General features: G+C 48.1%; 1 non-coding gene across 1 annotated transcript; it reads right to left on the bottom strand.

Annotated features, from left to right (window-relative positions):
- Window positions 1-11227: 11227 nt before the first annotated feature.
- LOC127775243 (small nucleolar RNA R71) lies at window positions 11228-11334 on the bottom strand. Its single transcript, XR_008017919.1, has one exon. It is a non-coding gene; the product is annotated as a small nucleolar RNA R71 (small nucleolar RNA).
- Between the last annotated feature and the right edge of the window lie 3301 nt (window positions 11335-14635).

The following is a 14635-nucleotide window of genomic DNA, read 5'->3' as shown; positions in this document are numbered from 1 at the left end:
CTGATACCAACTGTAACACCCCAGAAAAAACCACATAAGCCTAGGAAGCTACTAAACAACCATACATAAGTGCCAAAACAAGCAAATTTCGGCAACTACCTTAGACAAGAAAACATCGCGGAAGCAACGATCTACCCTGCCGTCCTTGCTCATCTCCTCCTCCTTGTTCCGTTTTTACACATTGTTTCATGCTTCAGGCTATGGTGATGTGGATCCATGGAGGGGGAGGTCTAGTGGTGAGGAGGAAGAAAACTAACGCACGTACACAAGGCCACGAAGAAAGGACGGCGCCTCGGGAGGGTAGAGGGGGTCGGTCCCTCCCTCTTCTAGGTTTAGGTGGGCACTAGGTGGGCTGGGCTTTCTGGCTTGGCCCAGATTGAATCGGCCAACTTAAAGCTATTTTCTTTTATTAAATCCTACCCACTTTTTTTTTACAAAATAACAAGCAGCTATAAAACAAAATAACATCTTGATTTTTTTTTGGATATTACAGAAGTGCTCAGGCTCAAGGCAGTTGTAACACAGACGCGGCTGACCTTGAACATCCCTGCAGCCTTGACCAGGCTGCACGGTCGGTGCAGGAAGACGAGGTGCATGGTTCCCTTGCTGATTCTGCTACTGCTGCGCCTGCTGTGGGGCGCGAACCACATATTGAGGGCGTGGCACGGAGCGAGACTGCTGCTGCTGTGAAGAGGATCCCCCTGTATACGGATTGGTGTAACGGGCCCTTTGGTTAGCCCCCAGTTGGTTACGGAAATTGGCCAAGCGACGCTTGCACGACTCCAGCTCCTTATGCTTGGCTTCCAGGCAGATGCTCTTGTCCACTAGGCGCTGGAAATCCGTGTAATCCCCGGAGACCAGATGCACGGAAAGTTCAGGGTCCATTCTTGCTAGAAACTTCTCCTTCTTTTCCTCATCATCGTGAACATCCTCCGGAGCATACTGGGTAAAGCGGTTAAACTCATGCAAATACTCCACAACGGAGCAATTGCCTTGCTTCAACTCCTGAAATTCCTTCTTCTTGAAGGCCATGACCCTAGGTGGCACATGGGTTCTCCGGAAAGCGGCGGTGAACTGAGCCTAGGTAATTGGCTGTCCTTCTGGCTGCATAACATGGAAGTGGTCCCACCACTCCGATGCGGGCCCCTGCAGCTGATGAGTTGCGAAGATAACTTTCTCCTCATCATTGCACTGAACGGTATCCAACTTTTTCCCACCGGCATGCAACCAGTCCAAGGTATCCACGGGGTTATTGGAGCTAGAGAAAGTAGGTGGGCGGATGCGGAGGAACTTGGCGAGCTTGGAATGTGGCGGGGGTGGTGGCGGCGGTGGCACATTATGTTGTGGCGGATTCTGGATGTGGTGGAGGAAAGCAGCCATCATGTTGGCCTGCTGGGCGAGGATTTGGGTGAGGATGGAGTTGTCGTTATGTGGCGGTGGTGGCGGCGGTGGAGGTGGTGGTGGAGGTCGAGGTGGACTGCCATGGTTGTTGTTGTTGCCTCCGGAATGACTACTCTCACTGGTGGCAGCACTTCTCCCGGTTGGCACCATCTGAAGATCCCACACAGAACCAGAAAACAGAAGGAGCAGACGATTAAAACTAACCACCCACGACTACCGTAATGCTTGAATTTATATCTGCAAATAAAATAAGATAGGCTCCGACATAGCTATACCACACACCGGTATAACCTTGCCCCACACGACACAACAAGAAGACAAACGAAAAGACCACATGCACGCGACTACTAACTGCTCGTCTACTTCTGTGAAGGACCGGGGCGGAAGGTGAGCAACAACACATCCTCTATGCTGCCAACGCTAGAGGCTCCATCCTCCTGAGGAACCATGGGTGCAGGCTCGCCACAAGGGGTTTCCACGAAGCAGGTCCACGCCTGGGACAGATGAACAAGCTCAGGCCTGGAAGTACCCTTGTGGGCAGTGATCTTCTGACTGCGGCAGACGAGGCGGCGCTTGGGATGACAGATCTGTCCCTGGGCAATCTGCGCTTCCACGGCGTCCAAGATCTTCATGTTGTTCTCGATCAAACCATGGCACACCATATGATGGAAGTCGATGCGGGCTGTATTGTACGCCTCCACCATGCATGCCAGGTGCATGATGGTAGCGTCGTCCTCCAAGCTAGCATCCCTAAAGGTGGCGTAGTCGCCGGCTCCTCCATGACGATGGTGGTAGCGGTAGGGCGAGTGTTGCAACTCGTCCCGGTAACGCTGGTGAAGAGTGTTGATGGTAAGGAGGGCAGCGTTCTGGCGAGCTGCGGGGAAGGAGTCCCCACCTGCGGTGACTGCCAGCGAAGTCCTCTTGGGAGAGCCAGTGAGAATCACGGCAGTGACCTGCCAAGCGGCGTGGGGCTCAGTATCGTCACGATCCTGCTCAGGAAGCTTCTTGCCCTAGTAGTCTACTCCATGAGGATATCCCAGGACAACGCACATGCCCCGTAGCTCCAAAGCAAAGCCAGTAGGGTCCAAACCACTACGGTTAGAATTAGGAAATAGCCTTTGATGAGAAATGAAGCAACAGGATAGGGAGAGACTAAAGGATTTTTCGCAAATAAGAGATGATTTCTATTTCAAAATAGTGCTATGGCTTGGTTTCTAAGGCTCGTCCTAGGGTCAAGGAGGCTCTGATACCAACTTGTCACGACCGGAAATAACCCTATAGGAATTCCTTACGTGCGTGCATTATTCCTTGTCCCAGGAGGCAAGGTACATCAAAGCTGATACAATTTAGAGTTTAACAAGTGGAACCGTAAATAATTAATTTATTACATGGGCGACCAGAGCCCAGCACACACGAAGATAAACGAAAAACAACAGAGGACTAGGGCGACAACCACAGCCGCTTAATGGCAGGCACGGGCTAGACACCAAAGCCTTCATCCTCCAGGAACTCCTCTTCTGGTTTGGGGAAAATTGAGCAAGATTGAGTACAACCACAGTACTCAGCAAGGGGTAATATTATAGGGGTTAAGTTTTGCAGTAAGCAGCATTTAAGAGACACTTAGTTGCTCAAAGCCATTTTGTAAAGATGATCCTAGATCTACACAATATTATTAACTAAGACCGTGAACCCACACGATCCTGCCTTAACCCAAGGCTTACGATGATTCAGACCGAACTGGCAATCAAACCTAGGTCCCAGCTCGTCCCAAGCCAACCTAGGCCAACCATTCCACATTTTAGTTGTTAAGCAAGTTTTAAGAAGCAAACCACAAACTTGGGTACATTGCTAGGCTTGCCCATAATCGAGGGCGCGGGTATTCGAATAGATTATACTCTGATCAGAGATGTACATCTTTACCCACAAGACACGTCTTCCTCATGTGTCACCAGATGCCACATACCACCATGGCATACGGACGGAAGACGTGACATAGTTTCCAACCCTTCCTAGCCATAAACAAGACTACCAACCAACCCTGCCTACAGCCGGAATCCCGGGACATGTAGGCTAGGGTTGAGCCGCTAGCAGCAGAACACCAGCCCTGTGCCATGACATCTCGAGTACCGAGCCGCAGCTCGTGTAGCCTTCGTTTGCCCTAGAGATTTCCATCGGTCCCCGACTTCGTCCATCTCTATCCGTGTACTTTTGTTCATGACTAGACTGAGCTACAAACTATGCCTTACCCATAAGACATGTGGAAGTATGGTAGTGCTTTGCAACAGAGGCCCGAAGACTGGTCGTTATGGTGGCCGAGGTGCTCGTAGCAAAACCATGCACCTTGTTGTATTTGTTACGATCACAGATAGAATCCGCAACCGCACGGATATACTTAAGTAGCACTTCACCTCCGGAGTATTCCAAGGGTATCGAATCCAAGGGAACATGTGTGATTATCTCTTCCTCCAGTTCATCCAAGGACACAAGATAAATATGGGCAAAGGGTAGAGAGGATTTCCTAGTGAGAAACAGTGTCTAAGGAAAGCTTAAGTTTAATCCTAACGCGATACTTCAGGCACTGGCAACCCGCTGTTCCCAGATGTCGCTCTACTATGTACCCGGACAGGGAGGACTTAAGTGCTCTTGAGGGCTGTCACCACCTCTACACCCACCTCAAACGTACTATGGGATACGCAACAACCACTGGAAATTAATTACTCAGACACCGCGTCTACGCAATTAATAACTACTCTAGCACTGGCCAAGCACTAAAGCAATCACTATATATGTCGCGTCCCAAATCGACCCTAAAATACATCCTCTAAATTATGCCTAGAATAATTAAAATGCTTGTGAAAGCCTTCAAAAATTAAAATGTGCAAAGTTAAAAGTCAAATAGGGCTTGGAGGATTTTTGTATATTTCCTAAAAGCCTAAAATGTGTAAATAAATTTTAGTGGAATTTTCAGAGCACAAATAATAATTATTAAGAAATAAACAAAGTTAAAAAGGTTTTATAAAAAGAAAACCCTAAAAATCACCCTCTCCCCTCTAATGGGCCGAATTCGGCCCATCTCCCTCCTCCTCTCTCCTCTCCCCCGCGGCCCACTCGGCCCTCCCCGCGCGCGCGCCGCTGACGGGCGGGCCCGCCTGCCACCCTCGCTGACGGGTGGGGCCCACCCGTCATCCCCTTCCTCCCGCCGCCCCCGCCGCCTCGCCCGCGCCTAGCGCCGCCGCCGCCGCGAATCCCGCCGCCTCCCGCCGTCCCCGCGCGCAATAAAGTGGGGGAAATTATTCCCCGGGATCCCCTCCCCCTTTCCCCCTATTTTTCCCTCCCTCTCTCCCTCGGATTTGTTTGGAAACCTCTCCCCTAACCTCGCCGGCGCCATTAATGGCGGCCGGGCCTCCCGCGCCCGTTTCCCCCTCCTCCGGCCGCCCTCTCTCACTCCCAACCCTATATAAACCCTCCCCGAGCTCCCCACCACCGTTTCCGCCACTCACTGCCCTCTCTCCTCGCCGGAATCGAGCTCGCGCCGTCGCTCTCTCTCTCCGCCGTCGCCGCCGAGCTCCGGTCCGCCGCCGTCGTCGCCCCGGACCACCTCCCACCTCGGCGCCGCCTCCTTCGGCTTCGCTCGCCGACCGCCGGAGCGCCATCGACCCCATCCACCCGAGCCGCGCCGCCGCCTTCCTCCGCTCCGGTCGCCGTTTCCGTCGTCGCCGTCGACCCGGGGTGAGCCATGGACCGCCGCTTCGTTTCCCCCTTTCCCTCCCCTCTCCCGGCTGCCGCTCCACCGTGCCTATGGCCGCCGCCGGCGACCATAGGGGCGTGGGCGCGCCGCCTCCCGCCGGCCGCGCTGACGTGGCCACCTCCGGGTGCGCCTAGCGGCTGCCGCGTGGGGCCCGGCCGTCAGCCGCCCGCGCCCTCGGGTGCGGCTGACGCGTGGGGCCCACGGCGCCGGCCGGTGTGAGCCGGGTGCACCCGGTCCACCGTGGACCGTGAGGCTGCCGCGTGGGTCCCACTCCCGTGGACCCGGTCCGCGCGCCCTCTCTCCCGGCTGACGCAATAAATATATTTTTAAATTAAAATTTAAATGAAGAAATTCGTAAATATTCATTTAAAGAGCATATAAACTTCAAATGGCCATAACTTGGCCATTTGAACTCGGAATTGGACCGTTCAAGTCTCTAATTTTTCCTTAAGAAGTCAAGAACCCATTTTTGTGCTTTGTTTCTGCTTGTTATATGGAGTTTATTAGAGTAAAAGCCCTTTTCTTTTCCGTTGGTCATGTAGACGCTGCAGCTTCGGAAGATCCGCTCTTCGTGGAGGTTGAAGCCGACGTTTGGGAAAGCGAGCAAGGCAAGTCACATCATTCTTTGAACATATTGGATCCCACTTTGTGAAATTACTTTGATTTAAATTATTGCATTATCGCTTTATTTAAATTCCCGCGTTATCACTGTTTTATTTAGCCATGCCTATTTACCTTTGTTATGACCTTATTATTGTTGTTATTGTTATTATTACCTTGTTCACCCTAGAATAAACAAAACCCCAACTAGTGGGCACTCTATTCATGGTTCCACTAGTAAGAATTTAGGTAGATGCTTCGCTGATTAATTAGGCAACATTAGGTGGTTTTATAACTCTAGACTTTGGGAATATTCATATCACCTGGACATATTGGAATGGTTGGATTATTGTGGAATTGGATGCACACCTCCCCCTCTATTCGAAACCCCCAAAATGGTTTTAGGCTGGGCTCGGGGTGCATGGTTTTGATAGTAGCACCTCGGCCACATAAGGACTGGTCTTCGGGCCTCTGTTGCAAAGCACTACCGTACTTCCACATGTCTAGTGGGTAAGGCTTAGTTTGTGGCTCAGTCTGGTTATAAACAAAAGTACACGGATGGAGATGGACGAAGTCGGGGGTCGATGGACATCTCTAGGACAAATGAAGGTTGCACGGGCTGCGGCCCGGTAGTCGAGATGTCATAGCACAGGGCTGGTGTCCTGCTGCTAGGGGCTCAATTCTGCCTGCCTGTCCGGGGGTTCCGGCTGTAGGTGGGTTGGGTCGGTACTCTTGTCTATGGCTAGGATGGGTTGGAAACTATGTCATGTCTTCCGTCCATATGCCGTGGTGGTATGTGGCACGTGGTTGCACGTGAGGAAGACGTGTCTTGTGGGTAAAGATGTACACCTCTGATCAGAGTAAAACCTATTCGAATAGCCGCGCCCTCGGTTATGGGCAAGCCTAGCAATGTACCCGAGTTAGTGTTTTTAATTCTTAAAACCTGCTTAATAACTAAAATGTGGAATGGTTGGCCTGGGTTGGCTTGGGACGAGCTGGGACCCAGGGTCGGGTTGCCAGTTCGGTCTGAATCATCGTAGGCCTTGGGTTAAGGCAGGTTCGTGTGGGTTCACGGCCTTGTTTAATAATATTAAATAGTTCTAGGATCGTGTTTTAAATTTAGCTTTGAGCAACTAAGGGTCTTTTAAATGCTGTTTATTGCAAAACCTAACCCCTATACTATAACTCCATTGTACTCCTTTGCACTTATGCTGCACTTGTGGGTGTGTCTTGTTGAGTACGGTGGTTGTACTCAGTCTTGCTCAATTTTTCCCAAACCCAGAAGAGGAGCCCCTGGATGATGAAGGCTTTGGTGTCTAGCTCGTGCCTGCCGTCAAGCGCCTGTGGTCGTCGCCTTAGTCTTCCGCTGTTTTCCGTTGTCTTTGAGTGTGCTGGGCCGTCGCTGCCCATGTAATAATTAACTATTTACGCTTCCGCTTATTAAACTCTGAATTGTATCAACTTCTGGTGTACCTTGCCTCCTGGGACAAGGAATAATACACGTACGTAAGGAACGCCCGTTGGGCTATTTCCGGTCGTGACAATATATTACTGGACATAGTGAACAATGATCCCGTATGCTAATTAGGAAATAACCAAGAATAATTCTCACTAAGCAAATCTTAATTACTCAGAATGATATTTCTATTAAAGCAGAGTAATCAATAAAATACAAGAGTAAGGAGAGGATTACCGACAACTTCAGGATTCCTCCGACTTCTTCTACTTCACGCTCTCCCTATTCTAAGTATACTATAGAACATGTAAAGAAGCTAAAGCATATTTAGAGCCTATTGTAATTCAGCTCTACATCTTGGTGTGTGCTTACAAGTGAGGATTAGAGGAGTATTTATAGGTGGATAAGTGCCTTGGGAGTGTGGAGATGCTCTAAGCATCCAAAGAGTGTCTTCTCTCTTGTGTTGCCAAGTGTCCAAGCTTATGACGGTTTCTATCGGTGAAAACGGCCATAACCGTCATTGGGAGGGGAATTGGTACTGGGCTGTGAAGTTTGAGGCCGAACGGTGCAGCTAGGGGTTTGGCCGAACCAAGTGGTTCGGCCAAACCCTTGCTGGCCCGTTTGCTCCGAATGTACTTGCAATTGGCCCATTTGAATGTGTTTCATTAGGTTTGTGGGTCCAAAACTCCATACGCTTGAATATGGAAGTTTAATTCTCATCCTCCTTCATGTATATTTCTTCCCAACTTAGGTAGTTTGTCACCTGCATATGAATATACACCAACACTCGTGGAAATTGTTTGAAATAAACCCTACCACTATGTTGGATGTTTTGTAGTTATGGTTTTATGCAGGTATTGACGGCGTTAATTTGGTACTTAGCAGCCTTCAACACAACTCGAGCCCAGCCTAAAACCATTTTGGGAGTTTTGAATAGACGGAGAGGTGTGTGCCTAGTTCCAACATTGCTCATCCATTCCAAAGTATCCGAGTGATATGAGAATCTCCCAATGTCTAGGATTGTAAAACCACCTAATGTTTGTCTAAATAAATAGCGAGGCATCTACCTAAAAATTGTACTAGTGAGACTATAATAGAGTATGCACTAGTGGGGTTTTGTTTACTCTAGGGTGAACAAAGTAATAATAACAATAACAATAATAATAAGGTCATAACAAAGGTAAATAGGCATGGCTAAATATAACAGTGATAACGCGGGAATTTAAATAAAGCGATAATGCATTAAGTTAAAAAAAAATAATTTTAAAACATGGGACAACAATATGTTCAAAGGAGATGTGAATTGCCTTGCTCGCTTTCCCAAACGTCGGCTTCAACCTCCACGTAGAGCGGATCTTATGAAGCTGCAGTGTCTACATGACCAACGGATAAAGAAAAGTCTTTTACTCTAATAAACTCCATTTAACCAACAGAAACAAAGCATAAAAATGGGTTCTTGACTTCTTAAGGAAAAATTAGAGACTTGAACGGTCTAATTCCGAGTTCAAACAACAAAGATATGGCCATTTTAATTTTATATGTTCTTAATGTGAATATTTGTGTATTTCTTGATTTATGTTTAGATTTAAAAACCATTATTGCGTGAGCCGGGTCCACGGGATTGGGCACGTCGGCACGGCCGGCGGGAGGCGGTGCTCATGCCCCGATGGTTGCCGGCGGCGACCATCGGCGCGGCGGAGCGGCGGCAAAGAGCGGGAGGGGAGGGGGAAAAGGAGGCGGTAGTCCACGGCTCACCCCGGGGTGTCGACAGCGATGAAGGAGGTGGCCGAAGCAGAAGAAGACTGTGCCGCGGCTCGGGTTGACGAGGGCGGTGGGGTTCCGGCGGGTGTCAAGTGGGACGGAGGAGTGGATGAGGTCGGCGGCGGTGCGGCGAAGCTGGGGGAGGCGACGCCGAGGTGGGAGACGGTTGTTGACGGTCATTATCAATTAGTTTCGACCGTCAATATTACCAAAATAGAAGAGAACTAGTGATGCTTGCAATGCATAAATATGTTAGAATAATAATATTCCACTAGTATTAGGTCTACTAACCTTTTGCAGAGAATAACAATAAATTGGAGATGAATCGACATCAACTCAAACAATAAATCAATCGCACGATGTCGACAATCAGACTTATGCATGAACGGGCCATGAACTCAGAATTGACACGATGAATTGGGCCAAATGAAGCAATTGAGGAGGTCGCCGGCCGCAGATGGGCTGGTTTGGGCCAGCCCATGGTTCGGCCGAACCCCCATCTCCACCGTTGAGGCCAGGGTTCGGCATGGACGTCCAAGATTGCACCCCAATGACAGTTGGAGGGTACTTCGGACAATTCCCCTTCCACAACCGTCATAACCACCTCTATATAAAGGCTTCACTCTATTCACTTCAACAGACACCTCAAGCAATAGCTCTCTCATTTCACTCAAGTTTAGTTTATTAGTATCTAGCTGGTGGAATAGGCATAGAGTAGAAATCAGGAGTCTGGAAGTCTTCGGAAGAGTTCGGGTATGGCTCTAGCAGCTTTCCTTTCCTCTTTTGTAAGCTTTGTACCTTTATTAGAATACTCTTCTATATACATTTATGGTATTAAAATACTTTCCGAGTATATGAGTACTTACTTTACATTATGTTCTTGTTATACTGAATATACGGCTAGCTTATCTCGGAGATGCTTTGGTGCGGGTATAATGTTTGCTTGTGCAATTACTCTATGTCATGACGATGATATTATAGTAGTATCTGGTAGTTTAGACGTGGTGTCTAGATTACGGGATATCATTATTTGGGGTTATATATTGCGGATGAGAGGTGGGCCGCTGATGGTGACAGCTCAGTACGGGTATTCCTCCACGTCGGTATATAATCCTAAGTTAATTCCCTCGGGAGGGTATTCCTTCGTATTTAGCCTCGGTTGTATGGTCATGACGGGCTGTCGTGAGGAACTCGGTAGTCAGTACTAGGAGGGCATCACATAGAGGGTATTAGCTAGTATATCGGTTAACTAGAATGTATATATAGAAGTATAGGAATAGATTATCTTTCTCGTTTCTTTCCACTTAGCCTAGATAAATATTATGAGAATGAGTAGTAAATGCTTGTGTGTCACTCTACCCTTGGACTATCTTAACACCTGCTTAGAATATGATTATCACAAGTAATATATAAATTATTAGTCGAGTTCTCTCTACATGATCTTCCCACGGGATAAAATAAATACGATACCCTTGAAATACTATCGGGTAAAATGCTACAATGGTATATCCGTGCGCTTGCGGATGAACTCTGTAACCATAATATACCAGAATTATTTCTACGCCATTGCTCGGAATTATATTTCTAGTAATCTCGTTAAGAAATACCAACAAGCATTTCTGGCGCTGTTGCAGGGGAAGATTCATAATAGAGATTAGTTGAACTAACACTTTATATTTACCTCTGTATAATAATTTTCCTTTGCAGGCTAACCTTGGTTGTTTTTACTTTTTGTTGTGAAAACAGGGTAGTGCATGACTGGTTTCAACCTGCCGGAAAACTTCAAAGAAAATCCAGAAGCTTTCTTCCGGAGCGTCAGGCCGCGAGTCGTTGCTCCGCAGAAAACTCTACCGACAGAGAAACCAGCCGTACCAGCGCCACCGACCTTCAAGACTATGGCTAATAAGACTCTCCGCGAGTTCGCTGCTCCTTCTGATGACAATGTGGCCATTGGGCCGCAGGTCAACATAGGGGACGTGGATTTCGACTTGAAGTCCAGCCTCATCACGATGGCGCAGGCTAGCCTGTTCTGTGGCAAGCCTAATGAGGATGCCAATGCTCATCTGCAATAGTTCCTGGAGATATGTAGCACGTACACCATCAAGGGCGTAAGTCCCGACGCCGTCAGGCTGTGATTATTTCCGTTATCCCTTCTCGGGAGAGCGAAGTAGTGGTTTTACGCCAACCGTGCTGCTGTCAACACCTGGGACAAATGCTCTACGGAATTCCTCTCGAAATTCTTCCCGATGGGCAAAACCAATGCCCTTCGTGGAAGGATTTCAACTTTCCAGCAGACAAGGGACAAGTCTATTCCGGAAGCATGGGAATGACTGCAGGAGTACGTGGCCGCCTGTCCTCATCATGGGATGGATGACTAGCTGATCCTGCAGAATTTTTACAATGGACTCACCCCGATGTCCCGCGATCACCTGGACGCGGCAGCTGGAGGAGCCTTCTTCTTTAAAACGGTTCAAGGAGTCATCGATCTAATAGAAAATATGGTCTCCAATATGGGTTGGAGCGAGGAACGACTCTAGACCCGCCAGCGAGGCATGCACACCGTCAAGAAGCCGAAGTTACTTGCTGCCAAGCTGGACCTCCTCATGAAACGCTTGGACGACCACGAGAAACGGCCACAAGGCACCGTCTAAGCCTTGGACACTCACGTTATGTGTGAGGTCTGCGGCAACACGGGTAATTCTGGGAATGACTACCTGGAAACCAGTGAGGAGGCGATGTACATGGGCAACAACAACAATAGGCATCAACCACAAGGAGGTCAGGGGTGGGACCAACCACGTCCATATTATCAAGGAGGAAACAACAACGGTAACTTTTCTAACCAGCCCTCCTTGAAGGATCTCATTTTTGGCAAGCCAAAACCACTAATGCATTGAGCAAAAAGCTTGCAGCCAATGATAAGATCCTAGAAAACATTAATGTGAAGCTAGATGCCTTTGCTTCTGCTTTTCAAAACCAGCTGAGCTTCAATAAAATGATAGAAACCCAGCTAGCTCAGTTGACATCCTTAGTCCCTGCAAATGAAACTGGGAGGTCTCCAGGGCAACCCGACTCCTCCATTGAAAATGTCAAGGCAATCACGACGAGAGGAGGTAAGTCCACTCGTGATCCACCATATCCTAACCTTGCAGGAACCAATGGGATATCAAAGGAAGCTCCATCTAATGAATTAGCTGACAAAGAGGTTCAGCCAGAGAAGACCATGCTGCAGGATTACTGCGACACACGGTTGCTACCGTTTCCCCAACGGATGAGTAAACCGTCAGTAGATGAGCAATTCGCTTGTTTTGTTGAAGTAATCCAGAAGATCAACATCAATGTGCCATTGTTGGACGCCATGCAAGTGCCAACATACGCCTGTTATCTCAAGGACATACTCAACAACAAGAGACCGCTCCCAAGAACGGAGGTGGTCAAGCTGACGGAGCAATGCAGCAACGTAATACTCCACAAGCTCCCGGAGAAGAAGAAAGATCCAGGGTTTCCTACGATCACATGCTCGATCGGGGCACTACAATTCGACTAGGCCTTGTGCGACCTTGGAGCTAGTGTCAGCGTCATGCCAATAGACGTCTTCGACATGCTCAACTTCACGGTGTTGGCACCAACACCGATGCACCTTCAACTGGCTGATTCATCAGTCCGTTACCCGGTAGGGATAGCGGAGGATGTGCCAGTCAAGATACAGGATTTCTTCATCCCGGTTGATTTTGTGGTGCTAAACATGGACACGGGGAAGGAAACGCCGCTTATCTTGGGGCATCCGTTCCTTAGCACCGCAGGAACCAACATTGACGTGGGAACGGGGGGTATCCGTTTTCGTATCAACGGGAAGGAGGAAAAGTTTGAGTTTCAATCGAGGACGGAACAATGCTCCATGATCAGAATCAAGTACGGGCCAAACCCGCAGAATATTCAAGTGGTTGTAGTGGAGCCACCCAAAACGGATAGCCTGATGACATTCATGCAGAATTTCCTGGAGAAGGAAACAACGATGGCCAGGAACCGTTATTGGAAGACGCCGGTAAAATCACCCATACCGACCGAGAAGCTAGAACAGCCGGCTCAGAAGAAGCCGCCTTCCGCACTAAAACCAAAGAAGGCGTGGAGGGAGAAGCCAAAGACGCCCGCTCCATCACCTCCGGAGACGGGTAGAAAATCCGCTAACTAAATCAGAAGGAGGTACAGTCTTGCACGTCGGACTCTAAATGACGCGACCTTCGTCAGCAGGTAAATTGGTATGTATCGCCATATTTGCTTTCAACAATTTGAATTTTTTGCATCACCACATGTTTGAATTTCAAAATTGCATTTAGGATTTTTAAATTTTGAGGAAATTCTTCAAATGAATTTTTCCGAGCAAACCAAAATAAAATTTTTAACGAAAATTCACTTTTCCACGACCACACTGACCGTTGGAATCCAACGGCCAAAAGTGGGGCTGGTTGGGCCCACCAGGCGATCGGCCGAACTGGCCAGGCAACGGTTACCTGCCACATTTGGTAGGGTAACGGCTAGTGGGTCCCATATGACATTTCTGACCGTTGGGGGTACCCTATAAAAGGCCGCCGGCTGAGAGAGGGAATTCCACCCCATTTCAACACATTTTCATTCCCTCTCCAAAGTTTGGTCTCAAGTTCATTCAAGTTTTGATAGTTTCCCTCAAATTCAAATATTTAGTTGAATATATACTAGTTGCTTTGGTGAAACTAACAGGCGGGTGAAATCCTTGTCACTCCTAACCCCGCCGTGTTAGTCCATTTTTGCTCCATTGTGCATAATGAGGAAGTGACTGTCTCGTATGTTCAAGGGGTCCGGCTCTTCATCAAGTCATGATGACAAGTCTAGCACTCGTTGATTACCTGATGTCTCGATGGAGGACGCCGAAGTTCCGCGACAACTCCTGAACGACACCGACCTCGACCTTGTCAGTGATTGGGAGAGACAAGCCTACTACATGCTGAGCGACCGGGAGTATGCTCACATGCAAGAATACTCACTGGAGCTGCTGAAAAAGATAGGTATGGATGTTGAATTTCGTTCTATTTGGAAAGCTATTGGTTGGCAGAGATTTGCTGTGGTAGATGAGCCTGATTCTCGTTTACTTACTTTGCAATTTCTGTGCACTTTGAAAGAAATAGAAGATGGAATTTCCTTTCGTTTTTTCCATAAGGAGTACACACTTACATGGAAAGGCTTAAGTATACTTCTTGGTTTTCACGATTCCTGTAAGATAGATCTCCAGAAAGGAATTTCTGGGTTCGAGAAAAAATTTCTGGTGCTCTAATTTGCAAGAAACCTAGAACGAACGATATCCATAATGCTACACTTAGGCTCATGCACAAATGGATTGCTATGAATTTGTTTCCTAGAAGTGATCTAAGGCCCATTAGGGGAGATGAATTGATTATCATGTTTGCCATGGTTAGAAAGATCAAAATTGCTCCTGTGAAATTTATAACAAGGCAATGGTTAGAAAGTATAAAGTTCTCTGCTCCTATTTAGTGCACTTCTCTGATTACTCGGATAGCAAAAGGGCTAGGGGTCGTTAGCAGCCAAATTGCTTTTATCTCGGCCGCTCGTCCACGTATTGATGATGTTTATCTAGTGCAAGGGCATATTCTGAAACACGGAGTAGATGGATCTTT

Source organism: Oryza glaberrima, chromosome 5, assembly GCF_000147395.1.
Source record: "Oryza glaberrima chromosome 5, OglaRS2, whole genome shotgun sequence".
Classification (NCBI taxonomy): Eukaryota; Viridiplantae; Streptophyta; class Magnoliopsida; order Poales; family Poaceae; genus Oryza; species Oryza glaberrima.
This window is presented reverse-complemented; position numbering and strand designations above follow the sequence as displayed.